The sequence below is a fragment of the Candoia aspera genome, chromosome 1, assembly GCF_035149785.1.
Source record: "Candoia aspera isolate rCanAsp1 chromosome 1, rCanAsp1.hap2, whole genome shotgun sequence".
NCBI classification, from domain to species: Eukaryota; Metazoa; Chordata; class Lepidosauria; order Squamata; family Boidae; genus Candoia; species Candoia aspera.
The window spans coordinates 302889525-302911018 of NC_086153.1; positions in this window are offsets into that span (position 1 = coordinate 302889525).

Genomic DNA, 21494 nt, shown 5'->3' on the forward strand with positions numbered 1-21494 from the left:
TTACCTTCCCCAGGGATCGCATTTAGTCTGACCTCTCTGTCATGACCTTCCCATCTTGGGTGGCCCTTCATGGTTTAGCTCATGGCATCATTGAGGTGCTCAAGCTCCAGCACCATGACAAGGTAACGATCCTTTGCTGAAGAAATGTACATATACAGTATCTAATATCAGAAGATACACCATTCAAAAACTAATAGGAAAACACTTCAACCAACCAGTTTACTTTGTTATTGATCTTAAAGTGGCTATCCTGGAACAAAGGAACTTTATACAAAACTCAAGTTTGTAATTGCTGAACTGAAAAAAAAAATCAGATGTACTCATTTAGGCCTAAATTGAGATCATGACTTCTTATCCCATTACAACCACCTTCCATGACTCTTATGAAATGTCCATGAAATATTACGCCTTAAGAACATTAAGTGCAGGGCCATACAATTCTTTGCTATATTTATGCTTCTCCATAATGGAATGCATTGCTTTTACAATTAATAATGAAAAGGTAGAAAAGTAATATAAATTTCAAGAAAAAAAGATTTTACTATCTGTCCTTCCATATCACTATGCCTGTGATCTTAGATCACCACCCAAGGAGTTCCTCCATTTGTCTCAATCAAAAATAGCTGAAGATTGGGAGTGGACCTTCTCAGCAGTAGGATCCCACTTACAGAATTATCTCCTAAGGTATACTAACTTGTCTCCTTCTTTCCCATTTGTTTGATGCCTGGCAAAGATAATCTTATTTTCCTAGACTTTTCTTAAAATTTACTTATTGTTGCATTTTTTAAAATTGACTTTGAGCTTTGAAATATTACTATTTTATTATTTTATTTTGTTTGGGCAAACCATCTTGAGCATTATTCTACTCTTAGAAACAACTTTCCATCCTTGGCAAATCTACCAGGAGTCTTAACATCACCATCATGTGAAAAGATGGTAATTTGGGGATAAGGGGTAGTTTAGAGGCACACATGCATGAGAGAATATGGCCTTCTTTTAATCAGGAGAGTCTGCTGTGAAGCAGTTGGTGTAAAACATTACTCAGTGATTCAGAAATGCAAACTTTGAAAATGTCCATTTACAAATCCTGTCATGCCCTGCAATTTAAAGAGAAGAAGAAAAACAACTTTGGCGCACCTCAGAGTACCATAAGAGATTGTGTTTGTCATATGATTCTCATTTGAAAGTCAAAGCTGTCATTTGCATGTGTATGATGCATCATTTGCAGAAAGAAGACTGTCTGGGTTTCAGATCTTCATTGTCACAAGGTGATTCAAAGGACCAGATATCCCATCTCAAGCACATTATTCTTGGCTCAAAGGTACAAAGTGATGAACCTTATTTTTTAAAAAAATCTTTACAATACAAAAATAATTGGACTTATTTGAGCAAAGGGCAAGAAACAAGTGTCTCTCTATTTCTTACTTGGTTAAATTTGATATTATTCAACCATCTGCATTTGATCCACATTGAGACAGCTCAACAGAGACAAGCAAAATCTGAGCAAAAAGATCCATAATGAACATAGTATTTTACATAACAACAAAAAAAAGTCAAACGTGTTCAACAGACAGACCGATAGGAGTTGTTTTGCAGGAAAACTACGTAGAATACATTAGAAAGAACTGCTGAAAGGCAGTGTTAGGTGACTGAGTATGAAGAACAGAGGGAGAGAGAGAGAGAGAGTTTCAGAACCTTTATTTTGGTTTTTACCTTCTGCAGAGCAGGAATCAACTAGAATAAATGTGGCAATGATCAGCAGCAGGACTTCAAAAGCTTTGGTTTAAAATAAACATCTGGATGCAGAATTTTTATGTGCATGAAATGGATATCTATTAGGCCAGCACAGTCACAGCATACTTTCATCATCACACACTTCATAGAAGTATACCATGTACTGTTGTGATCTATAGCCTATGTTATTGTGAACTGCCCATTTCTACATAAAATACTTCTAGTGTGCGTATCTAAAATTCAAATCAAGAGCATAGTCCATTTCTGCCCAGGTGTAAAGTTACTCCAATGGTAGTAGTTTGCCACTGAGAAACTCTGTCCTTTGATAGCTCAGTGGAAGATTGTCATAAACCCTCCAATGCCCTCCAATGGCAATGATGCCCTTCTTAAAGTAGGTATGTGAAAATGATTAAAATACTCTCTGTTTTAATGCAGACTCTTGGTACACAGTTACTTTGGCTTAAAAAAAAAGTGTATAGTTTTGTAACAAATGCACTCCCACTCTAAAATCATTTGCAGGTTGCTTGAAAAGTTATACAAATATTGAAGCTATGCAAATGTTGCAGCTGAATCAACAGTTATATGAAACCTTTTGTGGACTTCCTTATTACCCACTTGTGATACACACTATCTGAATTAATTGTATGATCTGCAGCTCATACCGATATGGGTATTTTTCCTAGTTGTTAGATTTTGAGCCAGCAGAGGAAGGGAAGGGAGCTTGAGGTTTTGCATGAGAGTATGTTGGGTTTTGTACAGCTGTACTGCATTTGTATAATGAGTTACATGATTATCAATACTTTGTTATACAAATTGCATAACATTTAAGTAGTTTTGGTCTGGCTTTAAAAAAATGTAAAAACTATTAATGGCTGGAGGTTCAGGATGCCAGATGCTCAGGAAACTATCCCAGTACTGGGGGAACATCCAAGTTTTCAATGCCTTGCAAAAGGCCAACAGGTCAGAGCCATCGCACTCTAAGGCAGTGTTTCTCAACCTTGGCAACTTTAAGACATGTGGATTGCAACTCCCAGAATTCCCCAGCCAGCCTGCTGGCTGAGGAATTCTGGGAGTTGCAGTTCACATGTCTTAAAGTTGCCAAGGTTGAGAAACACTGCTCTAAGGGGTAGGTTGTTTTGTAGAGGAGGCATCATAACAGAGAAGACATATATCCTGGGTCCCATCAGATGATATTGTTTAATTGTAATTAATGTTTACACATTTAAAGGTGCTATGATCAATTTGCTTTTGAAGGTGGGAGCCCTGTTTCATGACAGCACATTTTCCCTTCCTTGACATAGATTACATCTTGTGCAAGAAACACCGACTGAGAATTGTGACTGAGTCACGAAGCAAAAAGAATATATAGCTTTTGGCATAATTATGATGATCAGCCAAATCTCAGGTGTAAGTGCTTATATTAGTGTGCAATTATTTAAATCAGAGTCTATTGGTGTTCTAATCTCTTGTCAACACTCTTACTGTCTGTCACAAAAAGCTTTTGAATCTAGATTTGGAAGCAAAGCTGATAACAGTACACCGTAAATGATGACTAAAATATTATGTGGGATAATGGAGGAAAAACAGATTTAACAGTGACAGTCTCTCAGATTTATGTCTCTAAAACATATGGCTAAAAAGAGCACCGAGAATTAGCCAAGTCTTTCAGAAAGGTGGAGTCTATGCTGGGTTTGAAATGAATGCAACTGAGTGAAAGTTGTGATTAAAAAAAAATCAAAGTCAAAAAAATCAAAGATCAGACATATGCCCTCCCCTCCACTTTGGAGAGGGAGAAAGTTCTGTATTTGAAAACTTTCCCAGCCTAATAAGACCCTCAACATTCTGTGATACCAAGGTAATGGTTCTTTTAATCCCTAGCAGTTTAAGAACATTTATAAGACATCCACATATAATACCAGCAGTCCAGAAACAGCTTTAGTTTCTGAAATTTTAATTTATTACTACTAGGTGGTAAATAAAGTTGCACCTTTAGAGCCCTGGGAAAATATCAGATCTTTATGACTCAGTTGTAACTTGCATCAATAACTGGGTCTGAATCAGGCCACATAATTGTTATCAGCTCCTGGAATCTGGCAAAATGCTTTCATTAGGTCAACTCCTTGTTATAATCACAACTGATCTTCTACTTGCCCTCTCTTTCTCTCTCAGGGTCCAATCCACTACACAGATGAGGATGAAACAAATGAAGAGGATACTTCATTTTCTTTTCTCTTTTCACTGTGTAGTTGGAATGAACAAAATAGGGAAAACGAACAAGGGATAAGGGCTACCTCCACTGTCGGTTCCTTGCTGAATTGCATGAATTGATAGCATCATAAGGTGGGTAAGCACTATGAACAGCCACATTTGAGGCAGTCTTCTGTTTTGGGATCACTTTTATTTACAATGAGGGCTAAATACAGAATAGGTAGAACAGTTTCACCAGTAGAACTCCAGATGGAAAGTGCTGCTGCAAATGTTATTTTACAAGCACAGAGGTCATAGTAGAGTATGCAATAAAATGGATACAAATATTAGGGTCCCAAACACTAAGCTCAATAAGCAAGTAGAAGGAAAAAGAATATCAAGGTAATAAAGTATAAAGCACAGATAAACTGTCATCCCAGTTGGTGTCTTTCTCCATTTTAGGAAACATTTGTTTCATCAAGATAGCTTCCATCAGATAGAAATTGAGCAAATACTGACAGCTTAGGTTATACTAATTTTAAAGACAGATGAGCAAGCAAATAATAGTTTCAAGGTGAATATGGATGTGCTTATCAGAATGAATTACTGTTGCCCACAGTGCATACTAAGCCTGTGTAGATCCCAGTGGATCCACCTAGATGATGTGTTTTACTTTGTGGAAGCATGTTACTCTGCCATGATGCATCAAATTGTCTTGCATAGGTAACTCATTCTACTAATGCAGAATGACAAGCCATGGATGATATGCCTTGACAACCCATTTTGCTTATTGGACATAACCAAGTGAATTGTAATAATTCTTTGAAAAAAACTTCTTGGGACATCAAGCAGGGTCAGGCCTTCACTCTTTACTCAATGATTGAAGAGAAAGCAAGATGGCTTTCTAAGGTGTTGATGCAAGTAGTTTCTAGGAACTCACACTGAACAGTAATTACCTTGGATGACCTGATCAGATATTTTTCAAATGATGCTTTACTACCTGTTTCATAAAAGGTAGAATCATAAGGAGCTTCAAGAGGTGCCATCAACTAGTTAACTTTGTCTAAATGTGCAAGCTAAGCAGCATTGGATTTGATTAATACTTGGATGGGATTCCAGCTGGGAATGCCAAGACTGTAGGCTAGACAAAGATAACAAAACAAGACAAAAAATAACCCAAGGAAGACAAATCATTTCCATGTCATGTCAACAAAAATGGCATGCAGTGCCCATGTAAGTCATAAGAAGCTTCACTCTATGGCAACTTTAGTTTTTACTCTTTGATCTGGCCTTGCTCTTTGCTTTAAAAATATCAAGAAGGAGAGGTTAGATTAACCCCAAACAGAATAAAATCTTATCTACTCCTATGTGCAAGTAAGTTTCATTAAACTCAGTTGCACATATTCAATTGCTATATTAATCACATTCATTTGCTATTGGAAATCTTTCCTCTCAAGCATAAATTATTCGAAGGGAACAGTAGTCTAACAAGGAGAATTGTGAGTTTGAAGAATGGGGGACAAGAAGAGGGTGAATTTTTGTTCCACATAGTGAGAAAATATGGGCCAGGAACAAGATAGAACAAGTCAGTGCTTAAAGCTAGAGAGCTGAAAGATATATAAGTTTTCATTTGGTTTTCCATGCATCTTTCCATCACTCTAGAACGTAATGACACAGATTTACAGAAGGGTAATTTCAGCCACATATATATTCATGATGAAGACAACAGTTGTGACAAATAGCTTAACAACCAGGGAATGTGATGGTATTGCCAAGCTTTTTCTTGCAGTCTGTGCAGGTGTGAGAGATGAAGCATGAGCAAGTGAGAGACAGCAATGTTTTCTTAGCAATTTTGGGGATAAATAAAGCTTTTAGAGGTTTACAAATACTTGCCCGGAGGCTTTCCATCTAAGAATAACATACAAGATGATTGTTGTCAACCCTTTGAAAAAGACAACATGGGAGGACTAAGTGTTCTAAGATGTGATTTTCCATAGAGACACGTTCTAAAACTTCTTGAAATCCTTTGATGATGGGCATTGGTCTGTTGGCTGAAAGACGGCACCAAGATGATTTTGTACTCACTTCTTGTGTATTGGAGCTTTTCAGAGGCAGAATTGGGACAGACTTCAGGCCAGGCATTCACTGCCCAGCCATTCACGTGATCTAGAAAGTCTCTTTGACATCAGGACCATTTTTGAAAAATCCCCACAATCATCCATTCCAGTCTACTGCAAGCAATACAACATTTTAGTCATTAATGGCCAGCTAGGAATTTGAAATGCTGGTGTAACAACTAAAGGTAACAAAGGATGTTCCTTGTTACTGCAGCTTTTGGGCATTTTCATATTTGTGTAACAAGTTTTAGATGTAGCTAAAATGCATAAATATGCATACAATTATTAGACAGAGAAAGAAAAAAAACTCAAAGATTTATCTGGTTATTTCAGATGAAACTATTTATTTCTTCTGCAGTTCCTGGATATGTAACTTTTTTTTTTCCTGCTGCTTCTTGGAAAAAAACCCGAATGGATGAAGAAGCAATAGGCTGTGAATGTATTTGCCAATTTGCCAATGCTGGAGATGTGTGTGTGTCTGGGCACGCATGTATGTATGTGTGTGTGTGTGTGTGTGTGTGTGTATACACACACACACACACACACAAGCAGATGTTTTGTTAAAGATTTTTTTAAAAAGGAAGATAAAAGCTAATGCGAACTAATATAAAGTAAGAAAAAGAAAAAAAGACATCAAAGAGAAAGCTAAAAGTGCAAGAAAGGAAAAAAATAAGTAAAAGAAAAATAGAAAAGAAATAGATTCAAAGAAGTAGCTTCTGATCTTCTATACAGCAGTTATTAGCAGAATTATAAATTTACCTCTTCCTCTGTGGTTACAACTTAACTCTCTTCTTCTATAATCTATCCTGTCTAATCATCAAAACCCAAAATCATAAGTTTATTTTTTTCTGTTTTACGTAAAAAGTCCATAAGGGGTCTCCAGTCAAAAATAAATGTAGGTATTCTCTTTTCTCTGATCAAAGAAGTCAATTTAGCCATCTCAGCAAGTTTCATCATCTTCACCAGCCATTCCTCCATTGTGGGTAGTACCAAACCTTTCCATCTCTGTGCATACAATAATCTTGCTGCAGTTATCATGTACAAAACTGAAGTTCCATGACTTTTTTCTGACTGTTTGTCCATCAGTCCCAAAAGAAAAACCTCTGGTATCAATTATATATTAATCTTAAAAATCCTCTGAATGAGTGTATTTGAATCCAGAATTTTCTAGCTTTTTTACATTTTTTACAAACATGATCAAATGTCCCTTCTTGTTCACATTTCCAGCATAAATCTGAAGTCCCTTTATACATTCTAGACAATTCCTCTGGTGACATATACCAACAGTACATCATTTTATAACAAATCTCTTTAAGATTATCACATAGTGTAAATTTCAGTCCTTTCAACCACATATTTTCACATTGTTCCACCTCTATATTATAACTCAAAAATTTAGTCCACTTCATTATACATTCTTTTACTTGTTCTTCTGTTTGAAATTTAAATAAAAGCTTATACATTTTAGCAATTACATGTTCATCACTTGTACACAATTGTATTTCAAACTCAGTCTTACAATGTTCAAAACCATAAATTATTTTGTTTACTTTAAATCTTTCTAATAATTGTAAATTAGAGAACCACTGACATCTACATCTATCTGCCACCAGTTCTTCTTTTGATTTGATTTTATATTCCCCTTGACAAAATTCCAGTATCTCACAATAAGCTAGCCATTTGTGTTTGCCTATTATTTCTTGTATATAAAATGTTTCTTGTGCTGACAGACACAAAGGTGTTTTGGGGCACAACCTGGGTTTGTATCCATTCCACATTCTCAATATGACATATCTAACATAATGGGTTTTTTTTAAAAAATTCACATTAACCTTAACTTTGTCAAACCATAAATTTTCATGCCACCCAAATCTCAGGTCATGTCCATCGAACTCCAAAAGCCTTCTACTTCTCAGCAACAACCACTCTTTCATTCAAACCAAACAGCACACTGCAAAATACAATTTCAAAACCAGTTTTGTTCATCAGTTCTGTTTGATCTTCTATTTTCATTCATATGTTTTTTTTGTTAACATCTTCATCTTCTGTTTATCAATCTTGAAACCTGTTAATGCATCACATTCTTTTAATTTGCCCATTAATATTTCAATTCCCTTTAAAGGATCTTCCAGAACCCACACCAAATTGTCTGCAAAAGCCCTTAACAGATTTCTTTTTAAATCTGTACTACCACGATCCTCTCATCTTGTCTTCTATCTGTATTCAGGGTTTCAAGAACCAAAATAAACACGAGAGGAGACAGTGGGCATCCCTGTCTTGTTCCTTTTTATATCTCACATGGTTTTATTAGATCTCCATTAACAATTATTTGTGCTTTCTGTGAAGTGTAAATCATTCTTACCCATTTTATAAAGTTTTCTCCAAAATTCATATCTTCCAAAACCTTGCACAAGAAAGTCCACTTCAAATTGTCAAAGGCCTTCTCTGCATCTAAGAAAATCAATGCAGCTTGTTTTTCATTATGTTGCTCCAAATATTCCAAAATGTCCAACACATTTCTAACATTGTCTTTTAACTGTCTTTTAGGTAAAAACCCACATTGATCCTCATGAATAAATTCTTGCAAAATTACTTTCAGCCTATCAGCTAGAATCATTGTGAACAACTTGTAGTCATTATTCAATAATGATATTGGCCTATGTTAAAGCCAAATCTTGTCCCTTTTTAAGTGTTATTGCTATATTGGCCTCTTTCCAACTCTCTGGCATCTTTCCTCCCTATAGGATAGAGTTCATCATATTTTGTAAAGTATGTAAAAGTTAATCCTCAAAACATTTCTAACAAGAACCTGATAATCCATCTGGTCCAGGCGTCTTTCCTAGTTTAATCTTTTTTTTTTTTTTATAGCTTCAGAAACTTCACTTATTGTTATAGGTCTGTTCATAATCTGTCTCTGTTCCTCTGTAATCCTCAGTAAATTATGTTTCTTTAGATATTCATCTATTTTCTCTAGAGAGATGTCACTTCCTTTATACAAATTGGAATAATATTAATGATGTTTTTTTGTATGCCCGCACTGTCCATTAATACAGTATTCCCCTCTTGTAATTTTAATATCATTTTCCTTTATTTTTCTTTTCGTAATATTTATGTTAGCCACTTTCCTGGTTTATTTGCAAACTCAGAACTGTACAACCAGTATTTGTACAATTGAGACGTAGGTTGACTGTGCCCTTCCATGCAGGGAACAATCCTCAATGTGAAGTAATCTGAAGGCCTATTTATACTTTCCCAGTTTAAAGATTACAAAAATAAGCAAATAAATGAATATGAACAAGGACTAATATTTTGAAATTGTCCATTTACCATTAGTACCAGAAGAGCAGGATAAAAAGATGCATAGGTCACAGTCTTCCACACTGTAGTGAATTGTACTATATTTGTATTTAAATGACAAATATTTCTAAGCTCATCTATGTATATCTGGGGCAGTGGGGGGACCAGGTGCTTCCTGCTATGGAGGTGAGTTGATTCTTATTGTTTAGCTTTCTTAGCCAGAATAGGCTTTTTCATTGCACATGCACAGAAGCTTCTTCTGGCTATTGAAATTTTAGGCTAAGCTCCAAAGCAGCAGAAACTGAAGCAACATGGCAACTTTACTTTTAAAAGAGGGAGGGTCTCCTTTGCAAAGACTTTCATTGAAGTGAAGCATCTCTTCATTAGACAATGGGAAGCTATCTGCCAATCACAGCACTTTTGTGTTTTGTGAATGCTTTTGACAGATGGCTAGACACATGGTTTTAGCCATTTTTCAAACTCACACCAGCCTTTTCTCCTTGCTTCACTTGTACAAGCTTGCTCCAGCTTTGTGAGTACCACATCAGTTTTGTTTTTTTGTTTTTTTTAAATAGACCATCCCAAGTGGCTTGTGATCTCCAGGGTGTCACAACCCAGTACTGGAGAACCATTAATGTAGGGGACTCAATTTCAACCTCAAGTTTTTAGTATCAGAATGAGAGACCACTGAATATTTATTTTTTTAACCCTTGAAACTATACATAACTCTTATAACCACTTTGAAATCTCTGTAACAAAAAGAGGGAATATTACAAAAGCCATTATTCATCTGATCTTTCAGAATAGAATCAGTAGCATATCTGCCTTGTAGATCTATTCATGAACAAAGGGCAAATATTTTCACAGCTGAAGTTATATATCAGCTTTTCATGGTTGAAGTTATATAAGCAGAATCCTGACTTCATACAAAATTATATATAGTCTTTTACAATCCATAGCTTTCTGACTCTGACTGTTATTTTGTTGGCTGGCAATACCTTTTCGACCATTAGCCATATACTATTGCCAGGAGTAAAGTCTTAGATGATTAAGCGATGATATGATGGAGTTATTTACATTAGCTAAGGGTTATTACAAAATTAAATACAGAGGTTTATTTGATGCAATTGGTTGGGTTACTGCCAGAAAGCACAAATTTCCACAAAAGAAGAATGTGCTTAAGAAAAATGCAAAGAGATGTTTTCATAGAAAAGGACTGATGTCTTTCCAGTGAAAGCAGCATAAGCACGCTGGCCATCTTGAACGCTGTATTTTTTTTTAATTATTTGGGGAACTATTGGCAAAATTAAGCTATGGTTGAATATAAACAAGGAAAGGACAGGTTTTTACATAAAAGAAAAAGTTTTGTTAATATAGAAAGCTAGAATTCAGTGTTGTTGATTTATGTAAATTTAATTTATTACAACCTCTGACTGATATGAAATCCTGTCTGTTCTTGATCCATAATATTCAAATACTTTAGGTATTAACAGCACTGCTGTCCCACCCTATCAGTTTAACTCTCATAATGGCTTCTAATCCAAGCTTTGTGGAGGCAAAGCAAGCAACATAGTACAAACCAGAGAAATCCTCTGTGTGTTCTTTCCTGATCTTGGTTGTGTTCACTTCCTGATGCCTTACTGGGTCCACATGAGCTAAGTCGTAGGGTTTTTCTTTCTTTGTGTTTGCTTTTTAACATGTCAAAAGAATTAGCTGAGGTTTACAGTATGGTTTGTCTGAGGTTTTCCTAGTCTGCAGTAAGGAGGTTGAGAATTTTGTTTGGTCTACCTTTTTAAATGAATTATCCTGATTTACACTTCCTGGACTAACATGCTGATTAGAATGTAATTATCTTTTGGTTTCTCATTTATCCAGATTTTGTGTTGCATTTCTAAGCAGTACCACCCACATAAATGCATTTTCAATGAGTAGACAGCACACCCTTTATTTGAAAAGGTACATTTTTGGGTTTTTAAGGAGAAAACATGTATGAAAAGGGATTTGATGCCTATGGTAAAAAGTTCTTTCAATTACAGAATAAAGCTGGAGAAAATGAGACAAAATAATTATATATTTTTTCCATGTTCTACACTGTGAAAAAGAGAAAGTAGAAGATACTATTGGAAAAAGAAGGTAATAGAGTGAGCTATTTTGTCAGTCACAGCTAGTCTTTTGTTTTAATGGTGAACCTGCCAACTTGACCTGCCCCTTGAACAAGCATGGGTTTCAAACTCTTCAGAAAATTCACACATAGGAATTTAACATTGTCAGCCCAGGGAAAACCAAAAGTGTGAAGCCTCATTTTTGTCTTTACTTTGTTAATGTGTTAGTTCTGTCATTTCTTTGGGGTTGATAGAGCCTTACAGATGCATGGGAGGAGCCAACAGATTTAAGTTGGCAAACTCACCACTAACCACAAAACTAGAAAAATGTGACATGTGAATGAGATCACAGGCTGACCACAAATATGTGATTGTACAGGAAAAGGGACATCTCTGATAAGAACATAATAAGAGAGTACTGAGAGATATTTATGAGTTATTCTCAGAGGAATTTCTGAGATTCACCAGATAGAAGAGCACAAGCAGTGCCCTGCTGGATTGGATCTCTGACCCATTTAGTTAAGCAGTCTGTTTTATCACAGTGGCCAACCAAATGCACAATACAGCCTACTAGTTGCCCAACAGATGGCCTTTAGAGGCAATCACACTGTCATCAAGGTTAATAGCCATTGATACCGATGACTTCCATGAATTGGTCCAACCTATTTTGAAGCCAGACAAGCTGGTAGACAGTACCATATCTCATGGTATCAAACTGCAAAGTTTAATTATGCACTGTATAAAAAAATCACTTTGGTCTGTCCTGATTCTTCCAGGATTCAATTTCATTGGGTGACCTTTATAATATGTTTGGAAGGGGAAAATAGCTTCTTCTTGTCCAATTTATGCACACCATGCATAATTTTGTACACCTCAATCATATCTCCTATCATTTCCTCTTTTCTAGACTAAAAAGCACCAAATGTTGGAACCTTTCTTCATAGGAAAGCTGCTCCAACCCCTTGATCATCTTAGTTACTCTCCTCTGAACCTTCTCTAGTTCCATTATACCCTTTGTGAGGTGCTGCAACCAGAACTGCACACTATTTTCCAGATGCAGTTGCACCATTGATTTATATAAAGGCATTATGATATTGGCATCTCTATTTTCAATACCATTTCTTATTTTCCATAACATGCTTTTGGACTTTTTTACAAGGGCTGCACACTGTGCTGACACCTTTATTGAGCTGTTTGCCACTACTTCAAGATCTCTTTCTTCATCAGTCAGTGCTGGTTCTGATCCCATTAGTTTGAATGAGCAGTTAGGATTTTTGGCACCTGCTGTATGTCAATCAGTTTACACTTGCTCATGTTGAATGACATATTTCACTTTGATGCCCACTCCCCTAATGTTAGTGATCCCTTTGGAGCTCTTTGCAGCCCCTTATTTTTACTACTCAGGTTTTACAAAGTCCAGGCTTCTTCCTAGAGCTTTACAGACTTGTCTTCTTAGTATCCTGGAGCTTGGGTGGGAAAGAAAGAGACAGTCATTACTAAGATATTCCAGTAATCCTTGTCCTTGTTTTATTCCTCTATTATTTATTCTTTATGTAGTAATAGAGTTAACTTATTTCCATTCCCTTTTACTGCTCTGAATGTTGAGTCATATAAACATATTCATTTCTACAGCTGAGTATGCAGGAAGGCTGAATGTTTTTCTTGTGTGAGTTCTGTGAACAAAACAAAATATCTGGGATAAAATTTAAATTTCATATTACAGAGTAAGTATGAAGTACATAAACAATGAAATCATAAATAAATTCACCAGTACTGTTGCTTCATGTATCCTACATTTTAAAACAATAAATCAGTCTGATTTAATGAAATTCAGGATTAATTATGTTCTCAGCACTTAATGTTTTATGATAAACACCATATTTCCTAATACAATGTTTTACAGATGTGCAAGTACATCCATAATCTAATTGTCACTCAAGATTTTTTTTTCAGTTTAAATCTACTCTTGCTATCACACAAGTGCTACTGATTTTTGTATTTAGAACCCATTTTTAATGAAATTTCTAGGCTAGGCTTACAAGATTTCAGAGTACATTAAAACAGATTAAAAGCATACAACAGGAATCAATAGGTAGAACATAAATAGAGCAAAACTGGCTGAAATAAAATGGATCAAATCAAATTAAGAGGCCTGGTGTCAAAACCATATTAGTGTTCTTGTCACAGGTTCTTTTTTAAACTGTACCCAATTGGATTGACCCAGACTCAAGAGAGACACAAAAGCACTGGACTCTGGACAGGTGGTTTCTTTATCTGTCCCTAAAAGGGTTGGGGAGATGTTTTGTAAAAACAAACATATCAAAGTGATATGTGAGTGCTTCCTATGTTCTGTTCTATTGCTATCTCTATACTATTACTATAATAATTACTATTACAATATGCTATTATTCTTCAATTACTATGACAATGTTTATACTATTACCTATTACTATTACCTATATACTTTGCTCTATACCAGTGTTCTCAACCTTGGCAATAATTTCTTCTTCTTTATCTGTTAATGGCCAGCAAGTAGAGCTCTTGCACTTTTTAAATGCTGTGCTTTGTCTTGCTAGGCCTCTATACTTCTTTTCCTCTTTTGGACCATCCACTCCTTCTGAAGGAAAAACATATTTCATTTGGCTGCTGTACTCAGTTTGCTGGTGGCTGCAGGGCTCCAAAACACATATCTCCTCCACTTTCCTCCCACACCTGTGTCAAGATTGCAGCTTTATTGGCAACTCTGCCATGTTGACGCTGGAGGGAAGGCTCAAATTGGAGGGAAAGAAGACAGCACAGGTGCCTACGATTTTGCTAAGCAGCTTGCTCTTCCACAGTACTCTCCAAAATCTTTCTGGGAATAGGAGGCAAAGCTGGTTACCCCCACTCAGATGATGCGTTGTTACATATGCAGAATATTTTGAGTGGGAATTGCACCCCAAGCTGGGGACTCTACTGAATGGCTTTTTCTGAAAATCTTTGTGCAAGGATTGGCATATAAGCAGTATAACACAAACATAGTTTGCACATTTCCATAACAATGCATATGATTTGATAGTTAAATAGTTCCTAAATTTTAAATTGGTATAAAACTGACACATTCTGAAAAGAAAAGGAATGAGGCATGGGGCTGAAAAAACAATGAGAACAGGTATGTTCTGAAATAAAGTTGGATTTTCTAGCCCTGCAAAAGAAGCTTCTGTTTTTCTGTATTATTCTCTTTTCTCTTGAGAACTTTTTTTCTTTCTTTCTAATGTTTTTGAGCTTAGCTGATTATTGGAAGTAGGAGCGGTAGCCATTGCTGATGTGGTTTGGTCTCTCTTATACATTGTACCATCACTCTGAAGCTACCCTGACATTCTTCCATCACTCCAAAGCTTCCCAGTCTGAAAGAGACCTCTACAGGAAGAGCTCCTTCATGAGATCTTCCTTCATAGTTTAATTAAAGTGGGGAAAGCCAGGGATTTTGCAGACCATGGAGAGATGACTGTACAGTGGAAAACAGGGCATTCATGTACATCCATTAGCCACTTCCTAACTAAATATGTACAAGAACATTCCACCCCTTCCATAAGAATTTCAGTGAGCTCATAGGAACAGATCTGGAGGAGCATGGAAATGCAGAATCTTTAAAATGGAAGGAGAATTACCCCAAATCAGTTACATTTCTGTTCCTATTGTGGATGCCATCTGCTGTACTTCGTTTTCATATAAACTATTATAGACATTGTGTTTCTTCTTAATTACCTTTATCTATATTACTATTTCATGCACATACTGTATGTCTGTGTAGGGGTATACGTGTGTGTGCATGTATAATGTAAAACTGATATTTGCTTATAGGAGATACAGCTTCAGGAGACACATGGTGAGTTAGTAGTGGTTAACACCATGTATGCTAGTCAATAGTTTTGTGGCACACTTTGCTCAGATGTATTCATTATCCAGGAGCAAATTAATATCATTTACCACTCAATTGTTCTTTCCTTGTATAAGCAGTTGGTTAGAACACTGAAATAACAGCAGCTTCATAGTTAAATAAAATATACAAAGGTAATTAGGAAAAAAATGTAGCCAACCATCAGCATGCTTGAACTGGGAAAACTTTGAACAACAAAAACCTAAAACAGTGTTTCGTTTTGTTTTTTTCTGGGAGCAGAAATAGGGGCTATTAATGAATTCACCAGATCCACTTTGGAATCCCCCTCAGGTTTAACTAAAGTAGAAATGGACAATGTTTGAAAGAACAGGAATTGCAAGTCATCCTCCCCACCTTCTGCAGAGTGACAGGAAGCTGTGATGCCCATGGGAAGGATATGGCTGAAATATTTAGTACTTGATTTGTCCTGTTCTGTGTGTTTTTAAGGGTACGGGTAAGAGCAGAAACCTGCTAAAGTTTAAGGGTAGGAAAGTCACTGAAAAAGAAAACACACATAAACAGACACTGGTGATCATTACTACCATGTTCCTTTTAAAAGGAAAGTCCTCTTCCATGAGCTTCCTTAGCACTGGGTCAGAAATACTTGTTTAATGATATGTATCATTTATGTACATACTTGTTTTTGTGGCATTTACATATATACTGCCTTTTAACAAATGTCACAGTAGTTTACAGAAAAACTTTAAGGAGGAAAAATAACAAAGTATAACTTCATGCTAAAACAATATTATAACAGCATTTTAAAATACAGTACATCACTAACAATTTTAAAAGGCCAAATTGTTGGAAGTTCATTCCAAAACACTGAGAAGGTGGGGATGAATTCTAGCTTTGAAGCAAGACCACTTTAGTTTAGGAGAAGACATCTTCCTTTGTTTCTGACTAGCAGGTCTCCTTCAGTAAATATGTGAGGAGGGATGGGTGCCCTCCAGATAGCCCATCCCTGAGATCTTAATTCCTGGGCAAGTTCGTAATGCTATTCCTTGGCTACCCAGGGTTTCAGTTATTTAATCTTTGACCCTTAGGACTGACACACTGAACTGAGTCTAGAAAATATATGGCAGCCGGAGCATATCTTTCAGTATCAGAGTGAGATGGTAACCCTAACATTTCCCAGCCAACTGAAGTTTCTGGACAGTCTTCAAAAATATCCCTAGGGAAAGCAGGGCTGTCAAATTCTAAGTATGATATAGCCAAGACTCTGGATGCTGTTTGCCTCTAAAATGATCAAAGCAGGGACACTGCAAATGTGCTCATTGCCACTATAATTATTTGGAGATTTGGAGACAGCATATGGTAGGATAAAGGAGTATTCCTGACTTATGAAGCCATTTACAATCATGGGGAGAGGTGCCCAGATTGAATACCAACCTCCACACAAGGCTTTGGGATCAAAGCACTTCTTTTATTTTCTTGATTCAGTATTAGCTTGTTTTCCTTCATCCCACTACTGTCCAAACCCTTTCAACTAAAGATCCAAGGACCACAGTTCCAATATATTGCTATCCTTTGATTGATATATATGAGTGAGCAGGAAAAAAATGAGTCTGAGATAGATGGATTGGTTCCTTTATCTACTCCATTCCCTTTGTTTTCCATCCCTCCCTCTAGGTTACATGATTACATTTCTAATGCTGCTTCTTATTCTTCCCTACCAGTCATTCAAAGAATCAAGAATCCTGCCTTAACACATAGTGACAACTTATGGGATACATGCTGTTCTGTCACATCCCTGTAATTGTTTTGAGGGGAGCTGAGAAGCAGCTGAGAGTGAAAAGAGAAAATGACTCACAATTAAAAGAGCTTTTTTTTTTTTCTATTGCCCAGCCACCAAATGAGGAGGCAAGGCTGGTAGGACCAAAAAAGGGAAGGGAAGCGAAATGAAATGGGATTTCTTGAACAAGAAAATTACAAACATGTAAGAGTTCCAATGTGTATTCACAAAACAGAAAGGATAACCATGTATTAAATTATTACAAAATGATGTAAAATGCCACCAAATACTAGAAACAGAATGCAAATACTTACAATTATTTCATTTTTCCTCCCCCACTCCCAATAAGCAAAGGCCTGAATTGTTCATTATGTCACTAATGAATGTGATGATGGGTAACTGGCAAAAATTCATTTTGATTACATTTTCATTGTAAACCATCCAACCATTATAAAGACAAATACCCGATTTTTGCATAAGGAGAATCTGTGCAACTGGCATGTGTGAATTTAGGCTGGCAAGAAAATGGGATGACAGTTTTTCTCTGCCTGGGGGATTGCTTACTACGAGTCACAGCAATTTCTGTGAATTAGGATTTTCTTTTCTATTTTGTTGTTGTGGTTAAAGACTACGACCAGAGCATGTGTGCATGCATGTGTGTGGGTGTCTATACGTATATACTGATAGCTCTATCCTGGGCCTCCAGCTTTGTCCTGTTTTCAATTTGCTTTTTAATGCAATGTTGTTTGAAAGGATGATTTTCTATGAAAGAACACATGAGGAAATTGTTTTTAAAACACAATGCTTAAGAAGAATATTAAACTATTTTAAACATTTTAGTGACTGAAGAGGTATGTAGAAATATAGCCATGCGTATGTACCGTATGTATGCAAAGGTAGACCAGATTGTAGAATCAAAGCAGCTGCAGGTTAGAATCTGAACAGAATAGAACAGAAATAGAAGGAATAGGTTCCTCTTTGAAATGTAGTGCTTTTCAGCCAGCTTACATCTGATGAAAGACTTCAGCAATACAGATAATGACTAGAATAAATTCCATTTAAGCAGCTAGGTAATCTCATCTCCACCAATGAAACAACTCCTATGCTTGGTAATGAGCAAATTTACTGTAAGGAAAACTCTCTCTGCAGGCATATTCAGACACCAGTGGAAACATTGGTGATTTTTTTTTTCTTTTGAGACAGGAATAGACAATCAAAAGAGTCCCCCTGTAGGGGAGAGATGGGCGGTGAATAAATTTATAAAATAAATAAATACTAAATAAATTCAAACTCTACCTGGTTCACCACCAATGGTCTGTGGCTTCTGCAGCTCCCTGCTCCCCAAGATCATGATGCTGAGCATGTTTTTCCTAGTTTTAAAAAGGAGTGGCCCTTGGCCACAAACATATAGTGTAGTTCATATGTACTTTAAGAGATTTTTCCCATACTGTTAAGTCCAAAAGTGAAACTTCAGTCAATGACTGTCTCCAAATTTGAATGGGACCAGTCTCTCTATATATGGGTTACATCTTGGACAAGCAGTGAGCAATGCCCCCTGAGTGGTCATATGGAGATTGCCAATTATCAAATGAACAAGAAAACAAAAATACATGCGATTGAAACAGCCTTAGGAGATTAAAGATCTTCAAGGGAAATCTCACTCATTAAATCATTAAATTGCAAGACATCAATCAACTTCTGCTCAATTTATCTGAATCTACGTAGCAACAATGGTTTCCATTTTCTGGTTGAATTGTACAGAAATGTTTGCTTATCACCAAACCCAGACTGCTAGGGTCATTTCCATGCATTTTATCTCTAACTGATTCACTAATTGGATTAAAAATTGCAATTGGTTTATGGTCTTGCATTCAACTCTCATGTAATTCTTCTATACATTTGTCTGTACTCAACAAGCGCGAACATGCTCCATGCATTTGATGAAGTAAGCTCTGTTCCATGATAAATGTCATAATAAACTATCCAGTTCTGTAATAAATAAATAAATAGCCCATTTCACAAAATATCTAATCCCATTTTTTAAAAAATCTCATATTTAAAAATATCTAAATTTAAAGGCTTCAAAATGTGAGTTTTTTCCTTCCTTGACCTGTATTTTTGTCACGTTGAGGAAACATGCAACATATTCTTTGTCACTGTGATGCTATTCCAGCCACAGAGTGATCCTTGACTGCTGTGTTCAGGTTGTAAAGAAAAACCTCAGTGGTAGAGAAATAATTGAGCAAAAACACCTTTCTAAAGCAGTAGCAAATAGCAAGAGGGGGGGAAAAGTGGCTTCTGGGTCTTGGAACTTGTAGACAATTTTCTAGGTCACTGTATCTGGAAACATACAAGACAATCCTGGTATCTCATGCTCTATGATTCCAACTTTAGAGAAGAAGCTGAGAATGTGCATTTCTGAACCTTCATCTGTAGTTGTTTGGCCTATCTCTTGCATATCCACATTACATTCTTAAGTTGCTCCTACCCCCTGCTGAAATTGGCTGGACTCCAAGCTGGTTTAAAAAAATGTCTCCCACTTGGGACCCTTTGGCAGGACTCACCAGGTATTCAGTCTGGGCTGTCAGCTACCACAGCCCCCCATTGGTCAATTCCCCTGCTATTGTGCCCTCCCAAATTTCCTGGTCAGGAAAGCAATTGGCAATTACTTTCCTTTCTGTGGGCATATCATTCTGGACTTTTACTATTGCATACACTACACACACACACATACATATACATATACATATACATATACATATACATATACATATACATATACACAGACATACACAGACATAGACATAAAATATATGGATATATAGCTAAATTCACTTTGTATACATATACAAAGTGAAAACATCAACATCTACATAAATGCAGGAATGACAACCAACTTTTAAGGGAAAAAAATCCATTCTTTCATTTTTCCAAGATTAGCTAAATACCATCTGCTATAAGTACTATTACCAGAATCTTTCTGTATTCTAGTGGTTATAATTCATGCTTGACACCTATTTAAAACTCAGCAGAGATATGTTGTTTCTGTTACAATTTTTCTTTATCTGATTTAACTACTTTCCTTAACAACAACAACATAAAAATAAAAAGCACAGTGGAAAAATAGGTAGCTCAAGGGAAAAAACAGTAATTAAAAAAATTATGCTAGCTTTGAACCAACAGCATTCTACACTCCAAGTAAATGTTATAACCATTATACTACTGAAAGATTCTGGTAACAATAGCTACAGCAGCGATTAGAAAACTACAGGGTGGTATCCTCTGACCCAGGATGTGAAACATCCCTGTCTCTGTGCAGTAGCCAATCAAAGTGAAGGGGCTGTTAGAATAGACTTTCTCAACTCCCCCCACCCCTGGAAAAAAACTTGAAATAATTTTCAGGTCTCAGGGAAACCCTGCATAAAAATTATTATATCTACAGATTATGGCATGTTAGAGTGATTGGTAAGCTGAGTCACAGTGTGTAAAGTTTCCCATCATTGCTAGTGCACAACGCACAAAGTTTTTGTGCACAACGCACAAAGTTTTTTTTTTAAAATGTTGCTTTTTTTTAATCACATTCTCTCACAGAATCTCTAACAGACAGCAGGTAGATTTTTTTTTTTTTTGGCAGTACCCTTGGGAACCATGGAATCCCAACTGAGAATGGCTGGTTCAGAAGGAAGTACAGCATAGTAGGCAAATTGGATAGCAATCAGCACAAGCCAGAGAACCCTCCTTTCAATTCAGAGCATGAAAACATGGGTGAAGGGTGCATCTGCTGTGGGCTGGAGGTAATGCAAGTGAAGTTGTCCATCTCTGCCCTCCAGAATTGGTAAATGGTCCATATTTCCTGATGGCTTTCAGAAGGAAGTTGAATACTCAGCTTTTTCAAAGAGCATTCCAGTCCATGACTTGGACCATTTTTATTCTTATTTTTTTGTCTTTATTTCTACATTTTTTATAGTTGCTGGTATGGTTTACTGGTTTATGATTTTATGGCCTATATATTCAATTGTGATGTTAGATATACCATGGATGCTTTAATTAACATTTTCATATTATGTAAGCAGTTGAGAGTCTTTGGATAGTAGCAGGATATAAATGCAATAAATACACACAATGAAGCAACTGGAACAACTCTAAATCTCAAGGCTGCACTAGGATAAAACTTCAGCATATTGTTGCTTCTTAGTACAGACTTTATGATGTTTACCTTGGTTCTATCCATTTTGTTTTTTTCCTGAGAAATGGAAACATTTGACCTGAGAATGATGAGGTCTTTGAAATGCCAGCCCAGCCCCTCTTTATCTGCTGTCTGTTAGTTGTCTCCAGGACTGCTGAGCCATCTGACAAATTTATAGTTTATACTGGAGGATGACACAATCTCCACCGACAGGCTA